A 24574-nucleotide genomic window follows, 5' to 3' on the forward strand; every position below is an offset into this window, starting at 1 on the left:
TTCAGCTAAGTTTAGTAAACACAATACAAGAGTCCTGAATTCAACCTCTAGAAATTATGGGACCATACCTATGTGGGACCATGCCTATGAGTATATATTCACCAATGTGAATTAACAATATATTCAATACCAGGGTAATTAGTTTATACGTATGTATGATATTGTACCCCTATTATATTCAGAAAAAGTGTAGTATGGATTCAATTTTAGAATAATGTCACTTCAGAGAAATATTCACATTAATTCTGTTCAAATTTGTGTTGTTTCAAAGGAACAAATATGTGAATGAAAGATACACTAATAAGACTTGTGCACATATAAAATTGTATCTATATATCTACATATACATACATATATATATATATATATATATATATATATATATGTATATGTATATATATATATATATATATATATATATACTGTATATATATATATATATATATATATATATAAATAAATAAATATGTATATATACACTATAGCCCATTGCAGTCAGAACCTTGTCATATACCATATGCCCTTTAGCCCTTAGAACTTTTTTTAATATAGCTAATAATAATTTGTATCAGATAGTGTTTATATGAGTATAACTGTAAATTTTAATGTATTTATATTGTTTTTAGTGCAAATTTTTTTAACGCACTACTCTTTACACAAGGTTTTCAGTCACGCTAACCCGACAAGCGCTCTCGCGATCACATTTACCTTCAAGTTGTATAATAAACGCTATTTCTGTTGTGCGCAAAAACCTGATATTGCTTGTGTGCAACAGATAGCACACCACTTGTAATCTTGGCTGGCCCATAGTATTGTAATGAACGTTTCAATATAAAAATGGGTACTGGCAGTTTTAAAGTGCTCCATGTGCGGATTTTAGAGCATACTTAACAGCAAACTATTGAATAAAGTAGTAAAGGCTTGAGAGCAATAGACTTCTATAGGGGTTTGCAGTAAAATTAATGACAGATATTTCTCAAACGCTAAATGATTCACTAAGCTGAGTGTACTAAACTAATGGTGTGCTAAGCCGAGTGTGCTAAAATAATGGTGCGCTAAGCTGAGTGTGCTAAACTAATGGTGCACTAAGCCGAGTGTGCTAAACTAATGGTGCGCTAAGCTGAGTGTGCTAAACTAATGGTGCGCTAAGCCGAGTGTGCTAAACTAATGGTGTCGTAAGATTAGTGTGCTAAACTAATGGTGCGCTAAGCTGAGTGTGCTAAACTAATGGTGCGCTAAGCAGAGTGTGCTATACTAATAGTGCGCTAAGCTGAATGTGCTAAACTAATTGTCAGGGTTTTTTCACTGTTTTGTTTGCCATGTGCTGCTGGCAGCCATTTTACTCACCTCTTTTTCTGACTATGGTGCATTGTGGGGGATGCTGCTCATTTCCTGCACTTCCTTTTATGGCCAGACTGGTGTGCATCATCCATGTGAGACAGGATGCAGTCTCAGAATTGTGATGTCATCATTTATTATTTAAAGGGCCTCTGTTCAGTATGCTTTGTCTTTGCGTTGTCTCAGACTTGTTTGTGAGAGTTCCTGTGTATTACCTGGCTGCCTGACGTCCTTCCTGATCCCTGGCTTGTTCCTGACTCTGCTGTTTTCCTTGTTGCTGATTCCGGCTCGTCTGACTATTCGCTTTGGCTCCTGACTCGGCTCGTCTGACTACCTGCTCTGGTTTTGACTCCTGGCTTGTTATTTGACTTGTGGACTTTTTATTATTTTTTGCTATTAATAAAGGTGTGATTATTTTTGCACTTCTCGTCTCAGTCTGATTCCTGGCACCCTGACATTATGCAAAGGCCATGAATCCTGATGGTGCTAATAACCCACCTTTACCTGCCATCATTTCCAGGATGGATGTACAGGATCACCGCTTGGATCAATTTGCACTAGCCCTGCAAACCCTGCTGACTCGCACTGCACATTTGGACCAAAGTGTACCACAAGTTATGGCTGCTCCTGTTTCCGCTGCTGCACCTATGCCTACCAGGAGCATCACTGGTTTTGCACCTCTACCTCAGCGATATGGAGGCGATCCTATTCAGTGCAAAGGGTTTTTGAACCAGGTGGGCATTTACTTTGATATGTTACCTCAGGCGTTTCCCTCTGACAGAGCTAAGGTGGGATTTCTCATCTCGTTACTCTCTGACACAGCTCTTGCCTGGGCTAATCCCTTGTGGGAGACAAATAAACCTGTGATTTCAAATTACCCTGAATTTGTGGCCTCCTTTTCGAAGGGTATTTGATGTTCTGGCTCGCTCCTCCTCTGCTGCTTAACGACTCATGTCCATTCAGCAAGGTACAAGATCTGTTGCTCAGTATGCTATTGAGTTCCGTATGCTTGCCGCAGAGGTAGGTTGGAACAATGAAGCCCTTGTTGCTGCCTTCTTTCATGGGCTCTCTGATGCGATTAAAGATGAAGTTGCTGCCAGAGATTTACCAGAGGATCTCGAGGCATTGGTGTCTTTTTTGATCCTAATTCAAATCAGACTCAGAGGGAGGCCCTCTTTCAAGGAGTGCTTGCGGAAGCCTCCTGTCCCATTGTCTCCTTCGTGTTTGTTCCCACCCATGCCTCCTGGTCCCGAGTCACCAGGTACTGCTGAGCCGATGCAGTTGGGATTCATGCGTCTCTCTGCGGCAGAGATTGCCTTTAGGAGGAGGGAGGGGCTCTGCCTCTATTGTGGGTTACAGGGCCACCTTTTGAAATCTTGTCCTACACGGCCGGGAAACGCTCACACCTAAGGTCCTGTCAGGGGCAGACCTTGGGTGGTTTATCCTCGTCCCCGGAACCGCTTAAGGAGAAACCTTTGGTCACAGTTGTCCTTTCCTGGGTGGACTCCTCCATAGTCACCCAGACTCTTGTTGACTCCGGTGGTGCGGGCTATTTCATTGACAGTGCTTTTGTATCAAAGCACTCCATTCCTGTTTTGCCTCGGTCCGTTCTGCTTGCTATTGAGGCCATTGATGGCAGGCTCCTTCAGCCCGCACTCATTACTCACGAAACTGCTCCATTGTCTATGGCTGTTGGGGCTCTCCATTTTGAAACCCTCCAGTTCCAGGTTATAAACTCTCCGCATTTTCTGGATGTTCTGGGTTATCCCTGGCTCCAAAAGCACAATTCTAGTCTCGACTGGTGCAGGTCCGAAATTTTGTTGTGGTCCCCGCAATGTATTTCCACTTGTCTTCGGAAACCAGTTAAAGTCTTGTGCACTTCTTTGGTATCTCAATTGCCAGAGGAGTACCGAGAGTTCCTAGACGTTTTTGACAAGGTGCGTGCCGGTATGTTGCCTCTTCACCGGTCTTACGATTGTGCCATAGACCTGCAACCCGGAGCCATTCCTCATTGGGGCCGGGTGTACCCTCTGTCTCTTGCAGAGAATTGTGCTATGGAGGAGTATGTTGCCAATGCTCTGTTGTGGGGGATCATCCGCAAATCCTGCTCTCCTGCAGGGGCTGGCTTCTTCTTTGTGAAGAAAAAGGGTGGCGAGTTAAGACCATGCATCGATTATAGGGGTCTTAATTGTCTTACCATTAAGAATGCTTACCCTATTCCGCTCATTATGGAACTCTTTGACCGTCTCAAGGGAGCTACGGTCTTTACTAAACTTGATTTGAGAGGAGCGTACAATCTTGTTAGGATTAAGGAGGGCCATGAATGGAAAACAGCATTTAACACCAGGAGCGGGCATTATGAGTATCTTGTAATGCCCGTTGGCCTATGTTATGCTCCTGCTGTTTTTCAGGAATTTATTAATGATGTCCTACGAGATATGTTGCAACAGTGTGTTGTGTTGTACTTAGACGACATCCTCATACACTCACCCACACTTGAGGCTCATCGTTCTGATGTTACACGGGTTCTTCAGAGACTACGTGAGAACGGCTTGTTTTGTAAACTCGAGAAATGTGAGTTCCATCAGACTCAAGTAACCTTCCTAGTTTATGTTATCTCCGTTGCAGGGTTCTCCATGGAACCTGACAAGTTATCTGCAGTTCTGGTCAACAGGTGGTTGACCGTTTTTCTAAAATGTCACATTGCATTCCCTTTGATGAAGCTGCCTACCGCTCAGGAGCTTGCTTCAATTTTTGCCCGGGAGGTCTTCCATTTACATGGGTTACCTAAGGAGATAGTGTTTGTCTCCAGATTTTGGCGTTCCTTTTGTGCTCTAATGGGGATCCAGCTTTCCTTCTCCTTGGCATATCACCCTCAATCCGATGGGGCTGCGGAACGGTCTAATCAAGCTCTGGAATAGTTCCTCCGTTGCTATGTCTCAGATGACCACAATAATTGGTCTGAACTGTTACCTTGGGCAGAGTTTGCTCATAATAGTGCTATTAATGCTTCCTCCAAGTTATCCCCGTTCATGGCAAATTATGGGTTTCAACCATCCTTGTTGCCCTATTCATTCATGTTTATGGTATTCTGGCTTCGGAGGAGCATCTCCAGGAACTTCGTTCCTCGTGGGTGCAGATTCAGGATTGCCTTCATTGATCTATGCAGCGCCAAAAGTTCCATGCTGATTGTAGGCGTCTGCCCGTGCCTTCCTACCAGGTTGGTGAGAGATTTTGGCTGTCCTACCGCAACTTGAACCTTCATGTGCCTTCCAATAAATTGGCTCCCCGTTATGTTGGTCCTTTTCGAATACTCCGACAGGTTAATCCTGTGGCCTACGCTCTTGACCTTCCTCCTGCTATGTGCATCTCCAATGTTTTTCATGTCTCCCTCTTGAAACCATTGGTTTGTAATCGGTTTACCACTGTGTTGCCTTGTCCCCATCCTATCTTTGTTGACAACCATGAAGAGTATGAGGTCAGCAGCATTATTGACTCTCGTATGTCCAGGGGCCGTGTACAGTATTTGGTTCACTGGAGGGGCTACGGTCCGGAGGAGCGTTCTTGGGTTCCCTCTTCTGATGTTCATGCTCCCGCCCTCCTCCATGCCTTCCATGCCCGTTTCCCCAATAAGCCTTTTGTCCTTCCGCAGGGGAAGGGTCGTTGAGGAGAGGATACTGTCAGGGTTTTTTCACTGTTTTGTTTGCCATGTGCTGCTGGCAGCCATTTTACTCACCTCTCTTCCTGACTATGGTGCATTGTGGGGGATGCTGCTTATTTCCTGCACTTCCTTTTATGACCAGACTGGTGTGCATCATCCATGTGAGACAGGTTGCAGTCTCAGAATTGTGATGTCATCACTTATTATTTAAAGGGCCTCTGTTCAGTATGCTTTGCCTTTGCGTTGTCTCAGACCTGTTTGTGAGAGTTCCTGTGTATTACCTGGCTGCCTGACGTCCTTCCTGATTCCTGATCCCTGGCTTGTTCCTGACTCTGCTGTTTTCCTTGTTGCTGATTCCGGCTCATCTGACTATTCGCTTTGGCTCCTGACTCAGCTCATCTGACTACCTGCTCTGGTTTTGACTCCTGGCTTGTTATTTGACTTGTGGACTTTTTATTATTTTTTGCTATTAATAAAGGTGTGATTATTTTTGCACTTCTCGTTTCAGTCTGATTCCTGGCACCCTGACACTAATGGTGCGCTAATCCAGCAGCCGCCAACCAGTGGTCCGTTAACAACTGGTGGTCCACGAGAAGATGTTGTTGATTCTTTGACACCATCAAGCAGGAATTAATCTCCTTTGATGGTGTAACCCCCGTGGTGCCACAACTCCCAACAGTGCCTGGCTGAACATCAGTTAAAACCGATGGAGGAGTTAAATTACAATCTCCCTACGCACGTTGCGTAGTACTGTGCAACTTGTGTAGCTAGATTGTATTTTTTAACTCCTGCTGCCCGGCGCGCTGCTCAGAGGAAGATGCTTCCATTCTAAAACCAGCAGAGGTTGGTATAGCCTTGGCTTGAAATAGTGGAATTAAAGTATATAAAAAAAGAAAATCTTAAAAAAAAATCTCAATTATATTTAATTTATTTTCTTCCCTTTACCTGTCTCTTTTGTAGTAGTTTTCCTAATTCCTTCAGATTCTTCTTATTATTATCGGTTATTTGTAGAGCGCTATAAACAAAAGCGGAGTACAACAAAACAATTATAGGGATCAAATGGGTAGAGGACCCTGCCAAGAGTTGCACTGTTGTAGTCAGCTCTTAAGAAGGTCAAATACAAAAATAGAGAAAGGGTGCCTCCGAGTGTAGCCAATATGCCAAAGACAAACACAGTTCTCATGCGATGAAATAATACTCACAGAGTGTGATGGCAAAGATAATGCCTAGGCGGATGGTCTGGGAACTTAACAGTGTCCCAGTATACTGTGCTCCAATGCAAAGGCAGCTCCTCCTGGAATCAAGATCAGATTCTGCAGTCGGGGAATAGGAAAGAAAAAGAGGGCAACTCCTAGTGCAGAACAATTTAGTATGACAGCCCCATAAGCTGTTCCAAACAGATGGATACTCACAATGTGTGATGCACACAATAGTGCAAATGAAGCTTACTGGGTATATTAAAGTGGCCCAGTGCACATATGAACAAAGGTTATTCTCTGCTCCAGTGGGTGATTCTGATGGCAAATGATGAAAGGGAGACTCCAGATAAGAAATAAAAAATTGCTTTATAAAAAATATATTTAAGAACAATTACAGATTATAAAATCAACAAATGTAATCAGTAAAAACACGCTACGCGTTTCTCAACGCTAACCACGCTGTTTACCTGCCTGAGGAAACAGCGTGGTTAGCTCTGAGAAACACGTAGCGTGTTTTTACTGATTACATTAGTTAGCAGGGTTAGCAAGGAAGGAGATAGGTCTAGTGCAGAGAAGTAGATTTGGGTGTCGTCAACATAAAATGATATTGTAAACCGTGGGACTTTATTAGGGAAGCTAGTGATGACGTGTAGATTGAGAAGCGAAGGGGACCGAGGACAGAGCCTTGCGGTACTCTGACAGAAAGTGGTGATGGGGCAGAGAAGGCCCCAGAGAAGGCTACACTAAAGGTACGTTTTGACAGGTAGGAAGAGAGCCATGAGAGGGCTGTGTCACAGATGCCGAAGGATTGGAGGATTTTGAGCAAAAGAGGGTGGTCAACAGTGTCAAAGGCTGCGGACAGATAAAAGAGGATAAGCAGAGAGAAGTGGCCTTTTGATTTTGCTGTAAGTAAGTCGTTGGTAACCTTAACAATTGCTGTCTCTGTGGAGTGATGGGGACGAAATCCAGATTGCAGTGGGTCAAGGAGGGAGTTTATTGTAAGGAAATGGGATAGGCGTGCATAAACTAGTTTTTTGAGAAGCTTTGATGCAAGAGGGAGGAGGGAAATAGGGCGGTAGTTGGATGGGGAGGTACGATCAAGGGAAGTTTTTTTGAGGATAGGTGTGACCAGTGCATGTTTCAGCGATGAGGGAAATATACCGGTGCTAAGGGAGAGGTTGAAAGTGTGTGTGAGTATAGGGGTGAGGGTAGCAGAGAGGGAGGGGAGTAGCTGTGAGGGGATAGGGTCAAGGGGACAGGTAGTGAGGTGAGAGCACAGTATAAGTGCCAGGGGAGAATGAGATAAGTTTAAGGTTATGTGGGTTGTGGTTGATTGAGAGCATTTGAGGGGGTGAGAGAAAGAAATTATTTTGAGAGCTGATTTCATTTCTGATTGAGTCGATTTTGTTATTGAAGTTGCTGGCAAAGTCTTGAGCTGACAGAGAAGTTGTATTAGGAGGTGGGGGAGGGCGGAGAAGGGTATTGAAAGTGGAGAACAAACGTTTTGGGTTTGAAGAAAGATTAGAGATAAGAGTAGAGAAGTAATGTTGCTTATGGAAATTAAGGACAGAATAGTAGGAGTTCAAGATAAAATTGTAATGTTGAAAATCAGCTGAACTCCTAGATTTTCTCCAGTGCCGCTCAGCAGTACGGGAACATCTGCGTAGGTATTGTGTCAGAGGAGTATGCCAGGGCTGAGGATGAGTGTTTGATTTCCGAGCTATGGTAAGAGGGGCCAGATTGTCAAGGACGGATGTAAGGGTGGAGTTATAGTGGCAGATAGATTGGTCAGGGCAGGAAAAGGAGGAGAAGGATGAGAGGAGAGGTTTGAGGGAATTAGAAAGCTGTTGTTGATCAAATGACATAATGGTTCTGTGAAGTTTGGTGTGAGGAGCAGAAGGAGGGGGAATTGTAGGGAGGGATGATATGTTGCAAGTAAGGAGATGATGGTCAGAAAGAGGAAAGGGGGAGTTTGTGAAGTTTGAGAGAGTGCATCAATAGCTAAAGATCAGGTCAAGGGAGTGACCATCTTTGTGAGTGAGAGAATCAGTCCATTGTGACAAACCGAAAGAGGAAGTGAGTTGCAGAAGTTGTTTTGCAGAGGAGGCAGTGGGATTGTCAAGAGGGATGTTGAAGTTACCAAGAATGAGGGAAGGGGTGTCTGAGGAAAGGAAATAAGATAGCCAGGCAGCCAAGTGATCTAGAAATTGAGTTGAGCAGCCAGGGGGTCTGTATATGACTGCAACACGTATAGAAAGAAGAGAAAATAAGCTAGTCATGTGGGTTTCGAATGAGGAAAATGTGAGGGAAGAGATGGGATGTATTGTCTATTACCAGACCTAGGAGTGTGGCTGAAGTGGAGACCCCCATGTGACAAATTAGCAGTGGATGCTGTGTCTAGGGGAGAGAGCCAGGTTTCTGTTAGGGCCAGAAGGTTGAGGGAGTGGGAGATAAAGAGGTCATGTATAGAAGTGAGTTTGTTGCAAACAGAGCGAGAGTTCCAGAGTGCACAAGTGAAAGGGGTAGTGGCTTTTGATGCAAGAGGAATATGAGTAAGGTTGTCAGAGTTTTGTTTTTTGAGTCTGTGGGACAGTACACATGGATGTGCACGGCTAGGCAGTTGTTGGGGACCAGTATTAGGGGAGATGTCACCAGCAGTTAGTAAAAGCAAGAGGGAGAGTGACATGAGAAGAGATACAGATTTGCAGTAATGAGACTGCTTTTGAGACAAGGTGCAGGGGGGAGAGAGAGTGTTTAGGAATAGGTCAAATTTGTGAGTACAAAAGTAAGGTGAGTTTAAGAGAGATGGGCTAATGAACAGTACAGGTGAAGAGGGAGAAGAAGTAATTGAAGAGTAGAGAAGTAATGTTGCTTATGGAAATTAAGGACAGAATAGTAGGAGTTCAAGATAAAATTGTAATGTTAAAAATCAGCTGAACTCCTAGATTTTCTCCAGTGCCGCTCAGCAGTACGGGAACATCTGCGTAGGTATTGTGTCAGAGGAGTATGCCAGGGCTGAGGATGAGTGTTTGATTTCCGAGCTATGGTAAGAGGGGCCAGATTGTCAAGGACGGATGTAAGGGTGGAGTTATAGTGGCAGATAGATTGGTCAGGGCAGGAAAAGGAGGAGAAGGATGAGAGGAGAGGTTTGAGGGAATTAGAAAGCTGTTGTTGATCAAATGACATAATGGTTCTGTGAAGTTTGGTGTGAGGAGCAGAAGGAGGGGGAATTGTAGGGAGGGATGATATGTTGCAAGTAAGGAGATGATGGTCAGAAAGAGGAAAGGGGGAGTTTGTGAAGTTTGAGAGAGTGCATCAATAGCTAAAGATCAGGTCAAGGGAGTGACCATCTTTGTGAGTGAGAGAATCAGTCCATTGTGACAAACCGAAAGAGGAAGTGAGTTGCAGAAGTTGTTTTGCAGAGGAGGCAGTGGGATTGTCAAGAGGGATGTTGAAGTTACCAAGAATGAGGGAAGGGGTGTCTGAGGAAAGGAAATAAGATAGCCAGGCAGCCAAGTGATCTAGAAATTGAGTTGAGGAGCCAGGGGGTCTGTATATGACTGCAACACGTATAGAAAGAAGAGAAAATAAGCTAGTCATGTGGGTTTCGAATGAGGAAAATGTGAGGGAAGAGATGGGATGTATTGTCTATTACCAGACCTAGGAGTGTGGCTGAAGTGGAGACCCCCATGTGACAAATTAGCAGTGGATGCTGTGTCTAGGGGAGAGAGCCAGGTTTCTGTTAGGGCCAGAAGGTTGAGGGAGTGGGAGATAAAGAGGTCATGTATAGAAGTGAGTTTGTTGCAAACAGAGCGAGAGTTCCAGAGTGCACAAGTGAAAGGGGTAGTGGCTTTTGATGCAAGAGGAATATGAGTAAGGTTGTCAGAGTTTTGTTTTTTGAGTCTGTGGGACGGTACACATGGATGTGCACGGCTAGGCAGTTGTTGGGGACCAGTATTAGGGGAGATGTCACCAGCAGTTAGTAAAAGCAAGAGGGAGAGTGACATGAGAAGAGATACAGATTTGCAGTAATGAGACTGCTTTTGAGACAAGGTGCAGGGGGGAGAGAGAGTGTTTAGGAATAGGTCAAATTTGTGAGTACAAAAGTAAGGTGAGTTTAAGAGAGATGGGCTAATGAACAGTACAGGTGAAGAGGGAGAAGAAGTAATTGAAGAGTAGAGAAGTAATGTTGCTTATGGAAATTAAGGACAGAATAGTAGGAGTTCAAGATAAAATTGTAATGTTAAAAATCAGCTGAACTCCTAGATTTTCTCCAGTGCCGCTCAGCAGTACGGGAACATCTGCGTAGGTATTGTGTCAGAGGAGTATGCCAGGGCTGAGGATGAGTGTTTGATTTCCGAGCTATGGTAAGAGGGGCCAGATTGTCAAGGACGGATGTAAGGGTGGAGTTATAGTGGCAGATAGATTGGTCAGGGCAGGAAAAGGAGGAGAAGGATGAGAGGAGAGGTTTGAGGGAATTAGAAAGCTGTTGTTGATCAAATGACATAATGGTTCTGTGAAGTTTGGTGTGAGGAGCAGAAGGAGGGGGAATTGTAGGGAGGGATGATATGTTGCAAGTAAGGAGATGATGGTCAGAAAGAGGAAAGGGGGAGTTTGTGAAGTTTGAGAGAGTGCATCAATAGCTAAAGATCAGGTCAAGGGAGTGACCATCTTTGTGAGTGAGAGAATCAGTCCATTGTGACAAACCGAAAGAGGAAGTGAGTTGCAGAAGTTGTTTTGCAGAGGAGGCAGTGGGATTGTCAAGAGGGATGTTGAAGTTACCAAGAATGAGGGAAGGGGTGTCTGAGGAAAGGAAATAAGATAGCCAGGCAGCCAAGTGATCTAGAAATTGAGTTGAGGAGCCAGGGGGTCTGTATATGACTGCAACACGTATAGAAAGAAGAGAAAATAAGCTAGTCATGTGGGTTTCGAATGAGGAAAATGTGAGGGAAGAGATGGGATGTATTGTCTATTACCAGACCTAGGAGTGTGGCTGAAGTGGAGACCCCCATGTGACAAATTAGCAGTGGATGCTGTGTCTAGGGGAGAGAGCCAGGTTTCTGTTAGGGCCAGAAGGTTGAGGGAGTGGGAGATAAAGAGGTCATGTATAGAAGTGAGTTTGTTGCAAACAGAGCGAGAGTTCCAGAGTGCACAAGTGAAAGGGGTAGTGGCTTTTGATGCAAGAGGAATATGAGTAAGGTTGTCAGAGTTTTGTTTTTTGAGTCTGTGGGACGGTACACATGGATGTGCACGGCTAGGCAGTTGTTGGGGACCAGTATTAGGGGAGATGTCACCAGCAGTTAGTAAAAGCAAGAGGGAGAGTGACATGAGAAGAGATACAGATTTGCAGTAATGAGACTGCTTTTGAGACAAGGTGCAGGGGGGAGAGAGAGTGTTTAGGAATAGGTCAAATTTGTGAGTACAAAAGTAAGGTGAGTTTAAGAGAGATGGGCTAATGAACAGTACAGGTGAAGAGGGAGAAGAAGTAATTGAAGAGTAGAGAAGTAATGTTGCTTATGGAAATTAAGGACAGAATAGTAGGAGTTCAAGATAAAATTGTAATGTTAAAAATCAGCTGAACTCCTAGATTTTCTCCAGTGCCGCTCAGCAGTACGGGAACATCTGCGTAGGTATTGTGTTAGAGGAGTATGCCAGGGCTGAGGATGAGTGTTTGATTTCCGAGCTATGGTAAGAGGGGCCAGATTGTCAAGGACGGATGTAAGGGTGGAGTTATAGTGGCAGATAGATTGGTCAGGGCAGGAAAAGGAGGAGAAGGATGAGAGGAGAGGTTTGAGGGAATTAGAAAGCTGTTGTTGATCAAATGACATAATGGTTCTGTGAAGTTTGGTGTGAGGAGCAGAAGGAGGGGGAATTGTAGGGAGGGATGATATGTTGCAAGTAAGGAGATGATGGTCAGAAAGAGGAAAGGGGGAGTTTGTGAAGTTTGAGAGAGTGCATCAATAGCTAAAGATCAGGTCAAGGGAGTGACCATCTTTGTGAGTGAGAGAATCAGTCCATTGTGACAAACCGAAAGAGGAAGTGAGTTGCAGAAGTTGTTTTGCAGAGGAGGCAGTGGGATTGTCAAGAGGGATGTTGAAGTTACCAAGAATGAGGGAAGGGGTGTCTGAGGAAAGGAAATAAGATAGCCAGGCAGCCAAGTGATCTAGAAATTGAGTTGAGGAGCCAGGGGGTCTGTATATGACTGCAACACGTATAGAAAGAAGAGAAAATAAGCTAGTCATGTGGGTTTCGAATGAGGAAAATGTGAGGGAAGAGATGGGATGTATTGTCTATTACCAGACCTAGGAGTGTGGCTGAAGTGGAGACCCCCATGTGACAAATTAGCAGTGGATGCTGTGTCTAGGGGAGAGAGCCAGGTTTCTGTTAGGGCCAGAAGGTTGAGGGAGTGGGAGATAAAGAGGTCATGTATAGAAGTGAGTTTATTGCAAACAGAGCAAGAGTTCCAGAGTGCACAAGTGAAAGGGGTAGTGGCTTTTGATGCAAGAGGAATATGAGTAAGGTTGTCAGAGTTTTGTTTTTTGAGTCTGTGGGACGGTACACATGGATGTGCACGGCTAGGCAGTTGTTGGGGACCAGTATTAGGGGAGATGTCACCAGCAGTTAGTAAAAGCAAGAGGGAGAGTGACATGAGAAGAGATACAGATTTGCAGTAATGAGACTGCTTTTGAGACAAGGTGCAGGGGGGAGAGAGAGTGTTTAGGAATAGGTCAAATTTGTGAGTACAAAAGTAAGGTGAGTTTAAGAGAGATGGGCTAATGAACAGTACAGGTGAAGAGGGAGAAGAAGTAATTGAATAATGTAGTTTGTTATAGAGACAAAAGGCAGCAAAAATGAATATGAAGATGTTAGGCATTTTTACAAAAGAGGGAACCAGTTAAACACATAAGACACAGTATCACAGTAGCAATTACATAAGAAAACAATAAGGTATATAAAACATAATATAACAAAAGTACCTGCCTTGTGTCTTGCCCCTTGCCCAATCCTTGTTCAATTCTTGTATAATTAAATTGCTAATGTCTCACTTAAAAAATGTTCACATATGAACATATGTTGCTATAGCAATGCACATCCCAGTGCAATGCACATCCCAAACTAGTTTGAAATTTATGCAAGCAGGGCAGTCAGCTGAGTCCACTAAATTTAGTTGATTGCTAATCAAAGACAATTGGAAAGGCCAATTGGAAAGTTAGATTCTGTTCTGGTAATAGTGAGATGTTAAGTAAACAGACAATAAAATTTGGGGGAGGTTAAAACTATAGAATAAGATAGCTATAGATGGACTTAAATAACTGTTTGTCTTCCTCCCCTCTTCTTTTTTTAAAATTAAATATTATTTTTCATTTTAATCATTTTCCTGTGCACAAAGCCATTCCACCTGAATTCCAATAATTGCCATCCAGCAGATCAGCCATATCCCACCAGTATAATAGTAATTGCCAGTAACATCAGTTGTGGTTAGCTCACATACATATTGAGAGCTTTCTGATATAAACTTAATTTATGACTCCAATGTCTGTCCATGATCATAAGTAGTTTTGAATAATTCCTAACTGGGGAGGTAACTTGGAAGCCTTGTGGCCCTTTTAAACATAATTCCCCCCCCCCCCTTCCCCACTTTCTGCCTCTCTGTTTCCAGCTCAAAATTTGGCACTCACCCTTTATCTGTTATTTGGAAGTATTCTCTCAGTTTCTGTCGCTCAGCTAGATTACGAGTTTTGCGTTATTACTCAAAAAGCGCTTTTTCCCTAACGCCGATATTACAAGTCTTGTCAGAATAGCTGTACTGCACACTTTTTGGCCATCACGCAATGTTAGTGGCTGATTGGAATAGCCAATAGAATGCAAGCTCAATCCTATTGGATGATTGGATCAGCCAATAGGATGAAAGCTCAATCCTATTGGTTGATTGCAACAGCCAATAGGATTTTTTCCCCTTTAATTCCTATTGGCTGATAGAATTTTGCCAGCTCGCCCCATTGATGTCTATGGGGAAATTGTGCACAAGCACGTCAAAGCAGTGCTTGTTTTTGGGTGAAGCATGGAACTCAACACCTCCATATCGCCCGTGCAAGCCTGCTTTTTCAAAACCTGTAATAGCAGCGCTATGAAAGGTGAGTGATGAAAATAAAGTACACGTAATTAGCGAGCAGCCATAACGCCATAACTTGCCATAACTTGTAATCTAGCCGATTGTTAGTTAATTCCAAAAAATAATTCTTAAAAATGTGTAAATATAGGGGCGGAGCCAACAGCCGCACATAACAGACGTACTTTCATTGAGCTCCTGCTATATCAGCTCTCAAATTTGTCAAATTTGTCACCTATTCATTGAAAAGTCTGCCTGTGGATTAATCAAATTAAGTAGGAGACACCCTGCACCCCTTGTGCTACTTGGTCGTTTTGGGGTTAAGTTGCAAGATTTACAGAGCGATCTGTGCACCGGACCAGGCTCCACTGCTGCGGAGGCCATCAGCTACTGTGCTCACGCATGACCTGCAGCGCCTGCATTTACCTTCTCAACGCTAACTTGTGCTGCTCTTAGCTCCGGAGGGTCGGGGATCCACTCCGGAGCCCAACAACTTAGCAATAACACTGAGAGAGCTCCTAACTACCGGCTATTTTCTACGCGGCAGGGCAGAGGACACTCCGGTCAGCAGAACCCGCCACAATAAAAGTGAGTACTGTTTAAGGGAACACTGACTGTCATTTACATAACCCCTAGACACCATCACTCACCAGACCTCAGGATCAGAGAAAGTGAAGCGTCGGTTACCTGCTCCATTAGCCCCGGGGGCTTGAGGCTGTGGCGGGAAAACCGCCATCTTTTGGACTTCAATAGACACTACGCACTAATCTATACAGGGACCTTTAATGGGAACTGTTTAAGCCCTGTACAGACAATAAGAGACCAAGGCTAAATATTTACAGAATTACAGCCTATTTGCATTTCTCCTACAGTACAACATCAGCCTCATCAGTTGTTACAGCTTTGCTGCCACGTGGGTTCTCTGCCCTCAGCACTGACATCGCTAACTTAGCATAAATATCTGTTAAACAACTGTATAATATCCACACATTGAATCTGTTTCCCCTCAATCCTCCTTGAATTTGAAACTAGTCACTGTGGTAACCTGGATGATATATGCAATACCCCTGAGCTGCTTTTTTTTTTTAAAGGGGAAGTTAAGAGGAGAAGGGGAGGAAAAGAGCTAAAGAAAGAGAAGTAGCACAAGTTTAATTATACTGCAGAAAATCCATCTACTAGTCTTTGCTGGACTACAACCTTTATATTTAATATAATATGCCTGAATATTGATGAAACCCTTTGTGCATTAATAGCAATTCTGTAACAGGGAAGACAAGGCACACCTACCAAGACTCATCTTACATTTTAAACATCTACCTGAAGTGAACACACTCTCCCTCCTTTCCTGCTGTACCTAGTTTCAGCAGGTCATACCCACATTCCTTACCCGACTTGGTCCAGTAGTGACAAATCCCCTGGAGAGTGTGTCTATAGTTCTTTCCCTCTGTAATAATCTTGATATGGCTGGCTAGGCGACCCCGCCAGATGAGGGGGGACTAGGGGACACCTGTATAAATGCACCCTCAATTGTGTTGCAATTAAGAGAGACCTGGCTTCAATCTGAAGGGAGGGAGAGAGAGGGGAAGGAGAAAAAAAAAATTGCTTACACTTTACTGTGTGAAATACACGTGAACATTTCAACTTGTGCTAGGTGTATAACACCTCTCTACTTGACTACTAGGGATGTCTCATTCACAGAGAAAGAAGACTGGAAACAAGACTAATCCTGGAATTAAGCGGACAGTAGTGGACCACTTTGGTGCTTCAGGTGACGCTGGCCATGCTTCATTAATGTCGATGGGGGAACCTGGTTCTTCTCCTCCTTCTAGCCCAGAATCGTCATCCCTGTCTATGGCGGCCATTCACAACCTGCAAACTGGGGATCAATCTCAAACATCTCCAACTTTCATACTTCAATCTTTGAAAACCTTGCTTGATGAGCATCATGCTTCATTCTCAGAACAGCTGACATCCACTATTGCTGATCTTAAGAAAGATTTACACTCTACTACTGAAAGACTGGACACGGTTGAGAGAAAGCAGGAAGATCTTGATGTGGAACAATCTAATTTGCTTGGCTATACACAAATTTTGGCGGGCAATATTGCTGAATTAGAAGATAAGATGGCTGATCTAGAAAATAGATCTCGCAGGAACAATCTGCGTATCAGAGGCATATCGGAAGACATTACCAACTCTGAGCTTATGCCGTTTTTACTGGAATACTTTACCCTGCTAGCCAAACCTCAATCTTCTACAGAAAATATGGTTGACAGGGCACATAGATCTCTGAGACCTAGGGGCCTCCCCTCTGAACAGTCGAGAGATGTAATTGTAAGATTGCATTTTTATACATACAAAGAACGCTTACAAAGAGCTGCCTTTCGAAACCCAGAGTTACCTGAAAAATTTGCCAATGTTAAGATATTTGCAGATCTCTCTCCAAGAACTCTTCAACAAAGGAAAACTTTCATTGAAATAACAAAATACCTCCACCAAAATAACATCAGATACAGGTGGGGGTTTCCCACGAAGCTACATGTCACCAGAAATGACCGCACCTTCACTATCACCTCTGTCCCCCAGGGTCTGGCCTTACTCAGATCTTGGGACCGGGACGCTGTTGCTGGGGGGACGGATGAGGATGTGACACAGAATGATGTAGGAAATCAACCTCCACCTCACTCCCGTGAATTGCCAATTTCATCTTCTGTCCTGACATTTTGGACTCCACTGAGGCCCTCTGCAACATCTTGGAATCCTATGCCTCAACGCAAGAAACGAGACCTTGAACCTTCTCTTTTGGAGGATAATACCTGAAAGACTGTCTGATGTGATGATCGTATTTGGTAAAGTAAAGTAATAGAGACATTGGTTAAGAAGGACTAAATGTTCTGAAAATTTAGTTTAACAAGTTGATTTGTTTCTCAAAGTGTTCCTAGAATTGTTATGCATAAGCTTATATTTACAATATGTTCTCTCTTTTCTTTTTTCCTTTTTTTTTCTTTCTTTTAAGAGGGCAGGAGATGTTTTCTGTTGCCCCCTTACAAATTACACTGATATACATATTGAGATTGTTGTCTTGTATTATGTTTTATTTTTAGGAGCAATGATTAGATTAGTACCTAACTCAATGATATTCTGTTATAACTAGTAACATATGACTTTACTCTCTAAATATAGGCTGGTGATGGTCTTGTGTGATGGTCTTAGATGGAGAGTCTGGGAGTGTGATTGTGTGTGTGACTGTGGGTAAGGGTGGGGGGTTTATGGGGTGGGGTTTTTTTTTTTTTTTTCTCTCCTCTGCCTGAGGCCATACTTGTATTGCCTAAGATAATATACAGCCTATGTTTATCTACATATTGCACACGAATATGATTGTTTTGTTATTATTCTTGATAAAGTAAGGTCTATTGTCATTCCAATAATGCTCCAAAATGTTTATTATGTGTTGCAACTATTTACAGTTTACCTATATTCACTTGTGGGACAAGTGTTCTGGTGTCCCCTCCTCGGTCCCCCCTTCTTTTTATTGTTTTTTGTCTGCTTTCCTTACATTGCCATTTGAACTTGCTACTATTCTATACACAAGTGCCCTGTTTGTCAGGAGAAAAGAGTGCATACTAAGCTAGAGGTTTAGCTTACCATATTGAACCTGCTGTATTGTACAATTTAAGAAAAGATAATTGTTTCTATATGTTGTGAATCTCTTTGTTCTCCTCTTGTGTGACCTTCCCTCCTTTGGAGCGTAGCAGGCCCCCCCCCCCCCCCCCCGTCTTCGCAGTGTTTTCTCATTGTCAGTTTTCACATAAAGATGAGATTTTAAACTATCGCATTGGGTTTACTATATTGAACCAGTTAAAACAAACATATCTCATCCCCCCTTTTGGCTTATCTTTCATCAAATCCTCATTCATTCAATTACTTAACATCCTACTCCACACCTCATCCCCTTCCCCATTTGACCTTCATTAAACCTTCATCCATTTATCTATTCACCTAACCTCTTCCCCCTGGCCATATACCCAAACATTCATATGGTTCCCTCACTCCTTCTTGTTTATCAGCTATTTGATTACCAGCCACTCGCATACCTATATATTTCATACCTTGGCCATTCACTCTACATTCATACATTCCCGCCCTTCCTATCCCTGACCTTTTCCCTGCTTATCCTTCATCAAAATATTTACATGTTCCCCCTTGGGTATTAATCTATAACTTGTATAACTTGTCCTTCAATTCCCCACCCAGTCATATACCTACCCTGCTAGTGATTAGATTCCCACCGTTCACTTAGTAATTATAGTTCTCTGGTAAATTTGTGTACCAGAGACTGTTAGCGCGGTTAATCCTTGAATATACCGCAAAACTAATTACTTTTCCTCAAACCCTCCCCTTCCCTCCCTCCCCTTCCCCCCCCCCTTTTTTTTTTTTTTTCTCTTCCTTCTCACGATGTCTATTGTATGTGTCTCACAAAACGTTAGGGGACTTAGTTCCCCCACCAAGAGAAGCTTATTATTTCGCTCTTTAAAATACCTTAAAGCAAAAATTGTCTTTCTGCAGGAGACCCATTGGCGGGTTGGGGAACAGATTCCTATTCGTTCTCCCTACTTTCTGGTTGTAGAGACAGCCTCCTTTGTCAAAAAATCTAGAGGCACCGCTATATTAGTTCATAGAGATGTCACCTATGAAAAACTGCATGTGGACGCTGACCCCCAGGGGAGATTTCTTATCTTGGTCTGTAAGTTGGAGGGTAACACCTACACATTAGCTTCCTATTATGGCCCGAATTCTTCTCAAATTAGACATCTTAAGAAATTTTTATCCCGCTTAGACAAAGTAAAGAGAGGCCTTTTGTTACTTGCTGGGGATTTCAATATGGTTATAGACCCGGCAATGGACAAAAGAGTATCCCATGGTAGGCCTATAGCCAAGGCTACTATGGACACATCCCAAAAATTCTTTACCCTTTTGACCCAGGCTAACCTTTTTGATGTGTGGCGTTCTTTCAACTCCACCAATAGAGATTACACTTATTATTCCCCGGTTCATGATTCTTATTCTAGAATTGACTTTTTTTTCAGTAACCCCTGGCTCTTGGATAGGATAGGAGGGTCATCCATCGGTGAGGTTACTTGGTCTGATCATAATCCAGTGTCTGTATGTCTGAATGGAGTGACCGACCCGTCCCCTAGACCTCCTTGGCGACTAATTGATTCACTACTTTCAGTTCCGGGACAGATCGAGAAATTTGAAGTTGAGATTACTTCATTTCTTGAGCTAAATGACACAGGAGATGTTGACAATTTCCTTCTATGGGGAGCCCTTAAAGCATATCTGCGGGGTTTATTCATTAAACTCCAGGCTCAAACTCGACGGGAATCTTCGATATCTTTGGCCCAACTACATAAGGAGCTCAGGTCCTTGACAAACCTGCACAAGCTAACTCTAGACCCCACTCTTCTACCAAGAATCTCTTCAGTGCAACAACATCTTAGAACACTAGAAAACCAGAGAGTCCAGAATAGATTACGAGAAAACAAGAAACTATTCTATCTAAAGGGGAATAAACCTGACTACTTATTAGCGAGGAAGTTGCGTGAGAGAACGGCTCAGGCCAGAATCCCTTATCTAATTACTGGCAATAGTAAACTAACTAACCCTAATGATATAGGGATGGAATTTGCCAGATATTACGCAAATCTATATAATCTGCAAACCTTGGGAGGTCAAGTACCCCCTAGGGTTGAAGATATTAGATTGTTCTTATCTAATCTATCTCTGCCCAAACTTTCCGAGGAACATGTGGCTACCTTAGTAGCTCCAATGTCCAGCGAGGAAGTTAAAGATGCCATTTTCTCTCTCAAGCCTCGGAAATCCCCTGGCCCGGATGGGTATTCCGACTTATTTTACAAAACTTTTAGTGCTAGCTTAACTCCTCTCCTCGCACGGGTGTTTAACTCAGCAGAACAATTGGGCTACTTTCCAAATGAATTCCTCCAGGCATCCATTGTAACTTTACCTAAGCCTGGGAAATCTTCGGACGCTTGTCCCAACTTTAGACCGATCTCCCTTCTAAATCTAGATGCAAAGTTATACGCCAAGATTTTGGCTAAGCGCTTAAATAAGATGATCCCATGTCTAGTAACCCCTGATCAGGTGGGATTCACTTTGGGGCGACAAAGCCCTGATAATACTAGAAGATTACTGAATATATTTTTTGAAGCGGGTCGGCTCGGTCTCTCATGCGCTGCGGTGTTGCTTGACGCCGAGAAAGCGTTTGACCGAGTCGACTGGCTATATATGAGAGAGGTACTCCTGCATCTTGGATTCACACCTTCTATCTGCACTAAAATTTTTGCGTTATATTCTAACCCTTCTGCCCGAGTGCGAGGATTAGGGTTTTTGTCTCCCGAATTCAAAATTACAAACGGAACCCGGCAAGGGTGTCCGTTATCCCCCTTGCTCTTCGCCCTTATGATGGAACCGCTCGCGGAAGCCATTAGGAGGTCCGATGGGATAAAGGGGATTACACTGCATGAAACTAACCAAAAGGTAGTTTTGTTCGCGGATGACTTAACTGTTTTGGTCACCGATCCGTTGGAATCTCTACCAAGCTTATTTAATCTACTAGAAACCTTTTCGAAAATAAGTATGTACAAACTTAATTACTCTAAAACTGAAGCATTCACTTTAAATATCTCCAATTTAGATTCTCAGGCATTAAAGCGACAGTTCCCTTTTGTTTGGTCTTCTACACGGCTTAAACATTTGGGGGTCTATTTATCACACAATATCTCTACTATTATATCATCTAATTTTAACCCCCTATTGGGTAAGTTTAAAGAATACTTTGTAAAATGGGATTCACCTAATATCTCCTGGTGGGGCAGGATAGCTGCTATCAAAATGAACCTTCTGCCAAAGCTGACATATCTCTTCCGGTGCCTTCCTCTCCCTATTCCTAAGAGTATAATTTCTCAGTTTCAGAGACTGTGCAACAATTTCATTTGGAAAAGGAAACGTCCTAGAGTCGCGATGAAAATTATGTCATATCCAATACTAGCAGGTGGAGCGGCAGCCCCCAATATAGCAGTCTATCATGAGGCATTCAGGTTGGCCCATATCACAGCCTGGGGTTTAGAGCCCCCTGAAAGTAGGTGGGCGGAAATTGAACAGGCGTCCCTACCAAAGGGACTCAGTCTGCGAGATCTAATCTGGATTCCAAGACACTCCAGGAAACCAGAGTTAAGCTTAAATTACATCATAGCTTCTAACCTAAAGTTTTGGGATAGAATTCATCATAAGAGTGGAATTGCTCCACACCCCTCTCCGGCCCACTCTATCACAGGCTTACTGGGTGCTTTAGCAGATCCACATCCTTTAGAGTGGAGAGCGCTTGAGATTCAGTCTGTAAGAGATTTGTTCTCAGATGAGGGCTTGATACCGGTTACCCTCTTCCAAAATAAATTCTCTCCTTCGCCCCTGATGAGCTTTGAGTTTTTTCGATTGCGAAATTTCTTACGTTCTTGGGGCTTCACTTCAGGGCCCCTAAGATCCCGTACTCTGTGGGAAAAGCTTTGGGATGCAAGATACCTTTCCCCAAGAGTGTTCTCTCTTGCTTACTCTGCTCTGATACAGGCACCCACGTACAACAAGTCTTTTTATATCTCACATTGGGAGGGTGCGCTACATTTTAATGCCCCTGAAGAGGCATGGAGGTCTGCAGCCTTACTAACTAAAAGTACGGTTCATAGTACTACCTATTTCGAACTCTACTTTAAGATCTTGACACAATGGCATTATACCCCCCTACGCTTATTCCAGATTTCCAAAACAAACTCCCCTATGTGTTGGAGGGGATGTGGCAAAGTAGGGTCGCCGGCCCATATGTGGTGGGAGTGTTCCAAGATTCAGAGACTCTGGACTAGGGCATTCTACTATTGCACCAAGCTAGGCTTAGTAGATTCTAATCGGCCGGCAGCAGCGCTATTCCATTTATTCACTGACAAGATGCCTCAACATTTAAAATTACTGTGTGTATATATTTTCATGTCTGTTAAATTAAATATCGCTAAGGCATGGCTCCAATCTAAGGGCCCAAGATGGAGTCAGATTAAGTCCACGATGGCACATATTGAAACCATGGAATGCGCTGTTTTTGCAGCTAATAATAAAATCACGATCCACTGTTTATGTTGGGAAGCCTGGCGACAAAGCTTAGAAGGGGAGGTCATTACATGCTAGAAATGTCTTCTACCTCATATGTTGAGATCATTAGTGATATCACTTTTGAGGGGTGAATGCCGATCGCCGGTGGGTTCTCCTGCAGAGACCTAATATTATAGCATCTTTTGGACTTAGTAGTGGGAAGTCATTTTACCGCTCCCTTACCTCCCTCTCCCCTTTTTTTTTTTTTTTTTTTTTTTTTCTTCCCTCTCTCCCCCCCCTCCTTCCTTTCCTCCCCCTCCTTCCTTTTCTTGTACTATATGCTATTTATCTGTTGAGTCGCTCTATTTCTCGCCTGATATTCATTAATAACTCGACAATCTATGTCTTTCTCATATATTATTGTTTTTTTTTTTTTGAATGTTCATAGACCGTTGTGTTATAAAACAAAAAATACGTGAGGTTTGTTTAACCTTGGTACCCTTCATATGACATACTATTGTTGTTCTTATTCATTTGATGTTAATGGTCACTGATTAATATGCTGTAATCATGCTTCTGTATGACGCTATGTCTTGCTGTTATGTAACAGTTTCATCTGCATATTTATATGTATGTCTTTTTTTTTCCCTGCAAAACCTCAATAAAAATTATTTAAAAAAAAATAAAAAATGTGTAAATATATACATAATGTAAACTTGGTTATGGTTATACTAGTTATGGCCTAGATTTAGAGTTCGGCGGTAGCCGTCAAAACCAGCGTTAGAGGCTCCTAACGCTGGTTTTGGCCGCCCGCTGGTATTTGGAGTCAGTGATTAAAGGGTCTAACGCTCACTTTACAGCCGCGACTTTTCCATACCGCAGATCCCCCTACGCCATTTGCGTAGCCTATCTTTTCAATGGGATCTTTCTAACGCTGGTATTTAGAGTCGTTTCTGCAGTGAGCGTTAGAGCTCTAACGACAAGATTCCAGCCGCCTGAAAAAAGCAGGAGTTAAGAGCTTTCTGGCTAACGCCGGTTCATAAAGCTCTTAACTACTGTACCCTAAACTACACTAACACCCATAAACTACCTATGTACCCCTAAACCGAGGTCCCCCCACATCGCCGCCACTCGATTAAAATTTTTAACCCCTAATCTGCCGACCGCCACCTACGTTATACTTATGTACCCCTAATCTGCTGCCCCTAACCCCGCCGACCCCTATATTATATTTATTAACCCCTAACTTGCCCCACACAACGTCGCCGCAAGCTACTTAAAATAATTAACCCCTAATCTTCCGACCGCAAATCGCCGCCACCTACGTTATCCCTATGTACCCCTAATCTTCTGCCCCTAACATCGCCGACCCCTATGTTATATTTATTAACCCCTAATCTGCCCCCCACAACGTCGCCGACACCTACCTACACTTATTAACCCCTAATCTGCCGAGCGGACCTGAGCGCTACTATAATAAAGTTATTAACCCCTAATCCGCCTCACTAACCCTATCATAAATAGTATTAACCCCTAATCTGCCCTCCCTAACATCGCCGACACCTACCTTCAATTATTAACCCCTAATCTGCCGACCGGAGCTCACCGCTATTCTAATAAATGTATTAACCCCTAAAGCTAAGTCTAACCCTAACACTAACACCCCCCTAAGTTAAATATAATTTTTATCTAACGAAATAAATTAACTCTTATTAAATAAATGATTCCTATTTAAAGCTAAATACTTACCTGTAAAATAAATCCTAATATAGCTACAATATAAATTACATTTATATTATAGCTATTTTAGGATTAATATTTATTTTACAGGTAACTTTGTATTTATTTTAACCAGGTACAATAGCTATTAAATAGTTAAGAACTATTTAATAGTTACCTAGTTAAAATAATTACAAATTTACCTGTAAAATAAATCCTAACCTAAGATATAATTAAACCTAACACTACCCTATCAATAAAATAATTAAATAAACTACCTACAATTACCTACAATTAACCTAACACTACACTATCAATAAATTAATTAAACACAATTGCTACAAATAAATACAATTAAATAAACTATCTAAAGTACAAAAAATAAAAAAGAAC

The 24574-nt window shown here is 42.8% G+C and overlaps 1 protein-coding gene across 3 annotated transcripts in view; it reads left to right on the forward strand.

The window, feature by feature from the left end:
- The window catches only part of CTXN3 (cortexin 3), a 119542-nt gene that overhangs the window by 65024 nt on the left and 29944 nt on the right, over positions 1–24574 (forward strand). The window contains exon 1 of one of the 3 annotated variants that reach the window (XM_053701638.1): positions 5700–5842. The exons of the other annotated variants lie outside the window; for them this stretch is intronic. The gene's annotated coding sequence lies outside the window, so the exon portion shown is untranslated. Of the gene's footprint in view, positions 1–5699; positions 5843–24574 lie in introns of those variants that run through there. 3 annotated transcript variants of the gene reach the window in all.

Source organism: Bombina bombina, chromosome 2 (genome assembly GCF_027579735.1).
Source record: "Bombina bombina isolate aBomBom1 chromosome 2, aBomBom1.pri, whole genome shotgun sequence".
In the NCBI taxonomy this organism is placed as follows: domain Eukaryota; kingdom Metazoa; phylum Chordata; class Amphibia; order Anura; family Bombinatoridae; genus Bombina; species Bombina bombina.